General features: G+C 36.3%; 1 long non-coding RNA gene across 1 annotated transcript; it reads left to right on the forward strand.

Annotated features, from left to right (window-relative positions):
* LOC113083753 (uncharacterized) lies at positions 1-3,134 on the forward strand. The gene is made up of 5 exons (XR_003283384.1): positions 1-59; positions 781-1,235; positions 1,375-1,507; positions 2,013-2,129; positions 2,691-3,134. It is a non-coding gene; the product is annotated as an uncharacterized LOC113083753 (long non-coding RNA).
* The last annotated feature ends 5,794 nt before the right edge of the window (positions 3,135-8,928 follow it).

The raw sequence follows: 8,928 nt of genomic DNA on the forward strand, positions 1-8,928 counted from the left end.
TCGGAAGTCTACTGGACGAATGCGGCAACGTTGCGATATTTCCTGCTTAATATTTTCAGGTAAGACTATTCAAATTATAAAACTGAGCATTTAAACTGTAATGGAAAACAATACATACACTCGTATTGCGTGTCATGATTGTTGACATGAGATAACCGTATTGCGATGTATCTGCAAACGTTATCGCTAGATCATTACGTTATTAGCCTGTCGTTACGTTAACGTTGCATGCTTTATTATGTGAGCATTAATGTTGCTAATATGAGTGTGTATTTACGCCTGAAGCTAATGGGGGAATTAAGTTTCGAGTTAAACTGTCAAAATTACTTTTTACACTCTATTGTGTATGCTCGATAACGCCTCACTGAAGCCTGATCATTGGACTAATGTAGCCCATATTGACTTGAGAGAAATATTAAACACAAGACGTATTTTACGGCTGTTTGGAAACCTTGGGATCTTGACTAGAGTGTAAAATAAAGTTCTGTGGGTTTGGATCTGTCTGTCTGTCTGTCTCTTTCTCTCTATACTAGCTAGCTAGCTGTGTATATATTTATATAATTTATCTAATATATATATATATTTAGCTGTCTGTCTATCTGTCTGTCTCTCTCTTTCTCTCTCACTCTCTCTAAAGCTTGCTAGCTGTGTATGTATATATCTATCTATCTATCTTGAACTTGAACTTGAACTTGAAAAATAAAACCCAAAGGTCTGTCTGTCTGCCTGCCTGTGTTACATTAATGTCTCTTTAACTAACTTTTTTGTCTCCCTTTACAGCATACATCTCCAGCTGGTTGCAAGGACTTCTGTGGCAAGTTTGTTTTATTACTTCCATGCTCTATGTCTTTGTTGAACTATCCAAAATTTGGTTTTGGGCTGTTTAGAATTTATTGTTCACAAATCTGTCTTGTGCAAGTTTCTCTCTGTCTGTGTTTTAGGTTGAAGATGGCCGAGAGAGGTAAGCTGTACAGTTGCTGATCTAGAAGCATTAGGCAAGAGTGTCTGAGAACGATGGTATGATCTGCAACACTGTCTTTTTTTTTATTACTGATTTATTACTGACTATCTATTTCTTTCTTTGTTGTTATTCACCAAGAGAGAACTCCCATTAATGGGAATCAAAAGGAAACCCTGAAATCATGTTTTAAGGATGGAATGACATGAGTTGTTTCAGAATTAATACCAAGAGCTGCATCAGCTACTGGTTTGGACACCGGTGTCGTAGAAATAAGGTTTACTTTTGTGCCACACTAACAAACATCATGTCAAATAAATAAATCATTCTGCTTCACTGCTTGTATAAATGATTTGTTTTGTTAACATTCGGTTTAATTGGTGTAATACCCTTTTGCTATTTTTTTTGTTTTTCAGAACTGGATAGGTAATTACAAAAGATCACAAATGACTAATGCTTCGTCTGAGCCCCGGTCATCAAAGGCCAAAGTTCACATTAGAGAGCTGTCGGATTACAATCTTTTTTATAGGGACATATTCAAAAACAAAGGTGAGAAACAAAATTTAAAGACTTAAAAAGTTTAAAAGTTTTATTTTTTATACTAAATTGTTTCTTTTCATACATGGTGGCCTTGTTGACATAAGGTTTATGAGGGTCATGAAACGTCATGAAACAGATTTTTCATGATAGTATTTGGGAAGTACTTCACTCACACAAATTGCATTCATCAGTTTAAGAATGCTGAGTGTTTTGAAAAGAATCATCAGGTCATCTACTTTACATGTGTGGCGAGTGGGGCGGGGCCGAGAGGCGTGGGAACGAGGAGTGAGGCCAGGTGTAGTGATTGGAGATGAGCTACACATGAGCCCCACCCCTCGTTCCCACGCCTCTCGGCCCCGCCCCACTCGCCACAACATGTTATCTTGTTTTTACAGAGTTGTTACAGATAAATGGTTTTCACAACCCAAGTACTGATTGTCGTTGTATGAATTTACTTTAAAAAGGAGATGCTGACTAATGCGTTACGTTTACTGTGCATCTATTTTTTCTTCAGGCACAATGAATGATATTAAGGGCAGGCGCGCCACATTGGGGGAAGATGCAAAGCAGAAATACATTCAAGAGGCAGCAGCACTGAGGGCACATGGGCACACAGGACCTAAACCCTGAGGTGAGGGATGCCCAAATTACAATGCACTTAAAGAAGCTGAAGTTAGGGGTTCATTTGCTAAGCATTAGTGGTATTCTTAAAGTATTAGATGGAAGGATGATCAACAGCAATTGTGGTGTGAGCAAGACATTGTGTTAGACAACCGGATTGTTTATCTCTTTTATTATAATTTCAAATGAGTTTGTTACAAAAAAATATTCAAAGCTGATTTTTGTTTACAAGGCTATCAACATCAAATATTCTCACATTGAAGAAATTGTCAAAGAGTCATACCACCATATCAAACTTGAAGCAGCTGAAGAAAAAAGTGGTCATGAGGTTTGTTAAATTAAAATGTAGTTACCCCTCTGTTTCAGGTTTGATTTACATCCATTTCTGAAACGAAAAACCCAGAGTTTTCCTAAAGATCTGAGATGAATTGATGTACAATACCCACATATTCCTTTGGCAACAGTTAAAAATGAACAAGCTGCCTTTGAGATGTTGCTTTAAATATAGTGATGAGTATGATTTAAACTAACTGGCTTGACTTTCAAAATATTTGTGTTTTTCCTTTGGTAGATGGAGGCAATTTGTGCTGTGTCTGCCGCGTCCATTTTGATGATAAGAAGAAGAATGCAAGAAAGAAGTGGCGTTCATGGTCTCAGTGCACAGTGTGCCAATCATGGTCACACACAGGACGTGGCTTTAAAAAGAACATGTGCCTTCACTGCCAGGGTCAAGACACCATGCAAACACCCTGAATATGTATCTTGTTACTTGTTTGGGTTGTTTTTACTGTGTTGACGGCCCCCAACCCATCCATACAAACACACACACACAATACATACATATGCTGCAAATTTATTGTAATGCCCACACTTCACACGTAAGAAGAAAATTGTGATCTTTTTGTTATTTTCATTCACCCCATTTTTATTTATTATTGTTGTTTGTTGGCACCATCAATGTGTTCTCCTTTATACAGGACTTATGTGGGGACCAATAAAGTTATATTGTACTGAATTGAGTCTACATGTTTTATATATATATATATATATATATACACACACCTGTTTCATCATTGGTTCAGTAGGGCTGGGTTTTAGCAAGGACCTCACCATAATATTCACAACAGTGGGTCAGAGTATGATTTCATGTTATGATTAGATGCTTCACATAACTTTATATTTTTCACAGTTTTGCTGTCAGTTGGAGATGCTTGGCAAAAAAATATATTGAAAAGATGGTTAGTGGTACTTGTAGAAACTTTGGTATACAGCTGAACACTACAATTTATTTATTTTAAATTTAAATGGTTTATATGGCATTGCTTACTTCCACTCTGAAGTATTTTCTTCACAATTACTGTTATGCTTTTATTTTAATGATAAACATTTAAGAGAAAATGTGAAGGGTATCATTTTATCTGTGTAAAGGATATCAATTGTTTCTCCTTGGATTCAGATAAATAAAGTTTATTGTCAGTTTATGTGAGGGAGGACTGGTGTGTTCCACTTTTGTTTTCAGTTGTCTGCCGTGGGTAGACTACATTTAATTCAAAGTGCTGTCGGTCAATTATATATATATATATATATATATATATATATATAATTAATTATACATTTTAAATCTGATTAGTTTATCTGGTTTGCAAATTAGGGTTGTAAAATTATATATTTACTGAACATATAAAATATCTAGTATAGCCAAACTATTAATTACATTGCATCTAGATGAATGCAAAGAAATTAATTGACATGCTTTCAAACATGCTTTTTAAATGACACATGAGTTTTGGTAACATGGACAGAGAAAACATTTAATGATCTTCTGCTCAGAAACCTTGTAAAAACTTTAACTTTTACCAGCCATTACCAGCAATCTTCAAATTATCTTTTTTTTATATTCAACATAAGAAAGCAACTCATACAGGTTTGGAATGACATGAGGGTTAGTAAATGATGACAGAATTTTCATTTTTGGGGGAACCATCCCATAATTAGATTTGCCACATGTGAACCAAACAGAAATGCAAAATGAGTCTCTCTGTGTCTGTGTGTGTGTGTGTGTGTGTGTGTGTGTGTGTGTGTGTGTGCGGACAGGGTATTTGTCATGTTGTGGGTTCATAAATCTGCTTACAAAGTCAGAAACAAACAAACAAGCAAATAGCTTCTTTTTATATAGGCTATGGCTATTGAGCCTTCAAATAGCTCTCTGAAACTACACCCGAGATGGCTTGTGCATGTGAAATGAGAAAATTAAAACTTTTTCGTAGAGCTAAACCACATACATTGTTAGAAAGGTCTTGACCCAGAGAGTAACATATGTAAGTATGAAGATTCTACATGGCTCCTGTTTTGAAATACTGACCTTTGAAACATCACCTTGGTGCATATTTGAAGGCTTATAATAAAGCAATAAAAAGGGCTACACACATGGGACTAACTGTTATAGAGAGCTCTTGTCCTCATTTAAGATGTGAATATAGTCAACAGCTTGGGATATTGTCAAATCTGGTTAAAAGTAATTTGAACCCATTTAAAATGTAGACATTTAAAATCTGATTACATAGATATGTTTACAATCCGCCTAAACTCCACACTGTACTCTCAACTCACTATTTGCAATATCCAATTCTAAGAAGTGGTGATGCCTAAAATGGGATATGGGGTGTTGCAAAAACCCTCAACAGAAACCTGACACTCCAGTGACAGAGAAACAACAAGCTCTAGCAGAGGGATGGAGAAGGCGGTCTGTCTGGGGCTTGTGGCTGTTGCTGGCCGGAGCCCATATCACAGCAGAGTACAGGTTTCTGGTTCACACGCACACATGGTGACTGTAACGGTGCAGAGCCGTCCTGCCAAACATAAAGAGGAAAATAACATAAAAACATAACCTAGTACTACTATAGAGACTAACATATCAGTATAAATTAAATTAAATGTATGCATTTAGCAGACGCTTTTATCCAAAGCGACTTACAGTGGATTCAGGCTATACATATTTACCCATCATGATAGTATATAAACTTTACATTTAGTTTATATAGTATAGACTAAATCACTTGAGTGTGTCACATATAACTTCATGTTTGTAATTATTGGAATCAACAAACAACTTTTTTTTTTTTTATTGCATCACAAATTTGATTAATTCCTTAAAGGAAATCATTACTCCACATGTAATTGGATTGAATTCCTTAACCTGTCAATAAAATAAAATACATTAAGATTTTGTATCAAGTAAAATGACAAACCTGTGCTGACAATGATCTTCATGTCCTTTGTGTACACAGCATGGGTGCCATGGCCTTCAGGTAAATATAGGAATAACCTACTGTGAGTTTGCTGTCTGTATGCAAGTATAGCAATAGCAATGTAAGACTGTATGCTATTGTTCTTACATTCCACTTTTCAGGAAGATGCAGTGAATTTCTGTGAATCCTCTTCAGGCAAACCTCACAGAACACTGCAGTGGAGCTGCACTCAATGCACCTATAATCAGCATGTTCTCGGCAGACAGCACACTGGGTAGTGATCGGTGCTGAACATTCAAAGGACACCTTAAGCATCTCATCCTTGACTGCATCCCAGGCATGAAGCTCTCTCTTCTTTGCCTTACTGTATGCACTCTCAGAACAGCTCTGTGTCGCATCATCAGGTTCAGCAGGTTGAGATGTAATAGAAGGGTCTGAAGGGTGGGTCTGATTGTAGCTGGGCTGGGGAAGACCTTGACTGAGGTAAGAAAACTTGCAGGGCCCACCATAGACCTCCTCACCAACTTAATTTTAACGTTCCTGAAACGTGGGGTCATCTTAAGAGCTTTTCCCATATCTGAAATCAAAATATTTGGCAATTATTACATAAAGCAAAGTGCAACCCGTACCGTACTTCTTATCACAGCCTAAAAGACAGAAACACATGAGTGAAAATGGGATGCAGTCAGATGAGGGATATTTGGTGTGATAGTTAGATACAGCTAGCTAGATAACTAGATAGATTGCAATATATATAGATAGATAAATACACATCGAGCTAGATCTATATCTAAAGATAGATTATATAAATAGATACATACACAGCTAGCTAGCTATATATATATATATATATATATATATATATATATATATATATATATATATATATATATATAAACTGCTCAAAAAAATAAAGGGAACAATTGTGTTTTATTGTGTTGTTAAGTATTCCCTTTATTTTTTGAGAAGGTATATAGATAGAAAGACAGATCCAAAGCTTCCTGATATGGGATCAAATCCAGCCAAGCTTTGTCCAAGCCCACAGAACTTTATTTTACACTCTAGTCAAGATCCCAAGGTTTCCAAACATCCGTAAAATACATCTCGTTTAATATTTCTCTCAAGTCAATATGGGCTACATTAGTCCTATGATCAGGCTTCAGTGAGGCGTTATCGAGCATACACAATAGCGTGTAAAAGTCATTTTGACAGTTTAACTCGAAACTAAATTCCCCCATTAGCTTCAGACGTAAATACACACTCATATTAGCAACATTAATGCTCACATAATAAAGCATGCAACGTTAACGTAACGACACGCTAATAACGTAATGATCTAGCGATAACGTTTGCAGATACATCGCAATACGGTTATCTCATGTCAACAATCATGACACGCAATACGAGTGTATGTATTGTTTTCCATTACAGTTTAAATGCTCAGTTTTATAATTTTAATAGTCTTACCTGAAAATATTAAGCAGGAAATATCGCAACGTTGCCACTTTCGTCCAGTAGACTTCCGATTACAGGTGAGCAGGAATTCTGGGATTGGATCTGGAGTCTTCTCTTGTATATTTGTGGGTGATCAACCATTTGGATGGATGATCACGGCCTTCTGAGCCTACTAGTAGGCACAGGAGGCCCCTCCTGGCCCATTTCTATGGGCTGATAACCGCTGATAACGCCCCATTCAATCGAGTGATAACGTTCGAATCGGGTGGTATAAAACAGATGAAAATAATCCCACACTTTATTATGCAGAGTAGGCATGGAGGTAATGCTAAAAAACAGGTAGTAGAACAATCCAAATACAATAATATTTAAAGGTTTTTGTGAAATAGTTTGGCACATAAATGCATATTTTTTTGCAGCACTTACAAGACAAACCCTTGTACCTTTATGACTGAAACCAGTGGATCTTTTATTTTGGTGGAAACCTACAGTTTCTGTCAAAAACATGTTTGAGTAATGTGTCTCATTACAAGAGTTGTGTACATTTGTGCAGTGAAAATGTGTTGCACAGTACGAGCAGGGAACCTTCCACCAGTTGATTTCTAATGGGAACCCCCCCGGACTGTGTCTTCTTTTCCGTGGGGAATGCAGAATGAGATTTCTACCGCAGGGCACTCTAAAATGTTAGAACCAGCAGCCTTAGTGTATACAGTGTGGTTGTGCTTCGGGTGATCCTTGAAAGTGTCCCAGCGCTAGGTCCATTCTGACGCCGTCCCCTCCACTCTCTCCCACTTGTGCACTTGTGTACTTTCTGTACCGTCCTGTATAAACATTTACATTTAATCATTTAACAGACGATTTTATCCAAAGCGACTTACAAATGAGAACAACAGAAGCAGTCAGGTGTACAAGCGAACAACAACAGGATACAAGTGCTATGACAAGTCTCAGTTAGTCTAGTACAGAACGCATAGCCAGGTTTTATATATATATATATATATATATATATATATATATATAAAAGACAAGAAAAGAAGGAAAAGTGCTAGCATTAGTTGGTTAAGTTCTGGTGAAAAAGATGAGTCTTAAGATGTTTCTTGAAAATGAGTAAAGACTCAGCAGTTCGGATTGAGATTGGGAGGTGATTCCACCAGCTGGACACAGTCCAGGAAAAGGTCAGGGAGAGTGATTTTGAACTTCTTTGGGATGGCACCACAAGGCGTCGTTCACTTGCAGAGTGCAAACTTCTGGAGGGAACATAAGATTTAACCAGTGAGTTTAGGTATGTTCACAATGTTTGACAATAACTTTGATATTGTGAAATATATTTAACTGAAAACTGAATGCAAAATAAATCACACAATATTTTCACTTTACAGTTCAGTAACAGTGAGGTTGGAAACAAAGTGGACAACACTATTCATTAAACACTTATTTAATGTATTCAGATGAAAATGTACAATATTAACAAATTATTCACAAGCAGTGTTTTCAGAGCCCCCAGTGACACTGTTTTAATCAGAACACTAACATTACAGTGTAGTAAAACAAGTCAAATCAAATTCAGTACATTTTTATTAAACTAAGCACAATCAAAACCTATCACAAAAGGTCAAAGCATCTCTAGCAGAAGTGACAGTGCAATGTAGCAGATGAACAATTTCTTACCAATGTTTCAAGAACAAGCTGGATCCTCGATGACTCTACAAGGGGAAAGAAGAAATGGTTTACTGAAAAGTTCTTAAAAAGCAGGATTTCATATTATACCATTTCTTTAAACCACTGGTTCTCAAACTTTTTATACCAAGTACCACTTCAGAAAATATTTGTTATTAAATATTAAGTTCCACCATAATGACCAACATTACATTTCAGCAGCGTAGTAGGCCAAACTATTCAGCTACAGGTCTACAGTTAAAAAATGAGGCAGTTTTATTCTAATAAGAATATTAATTGTTGTCAGACACTTTACCATGGTAAATACAGTTTGAACATTAACACTACAACTGTGCTTACATACACAGGTAAATGAAAAAAAAAGTTTAAATTAAAATGTAATTTTAAATGTAATTATGTAACAAAAGTTACAAAACTGTACTGTACTTT

Source organism: Carassius auratus, unplaced genomic scaffold, assembly GCF_003368295.1.
Source record: "Carassius auratus strain Wakin unplaced genomic scaffold, ASM336829v1 scaf_tig00039326, whole genome shotgun sequence".
NCBI lineage: Eukaryota > Metazoa > Chordata > Actinopteri > Cypriniformes > Cyprinidae > Carassius > Carassius auratus.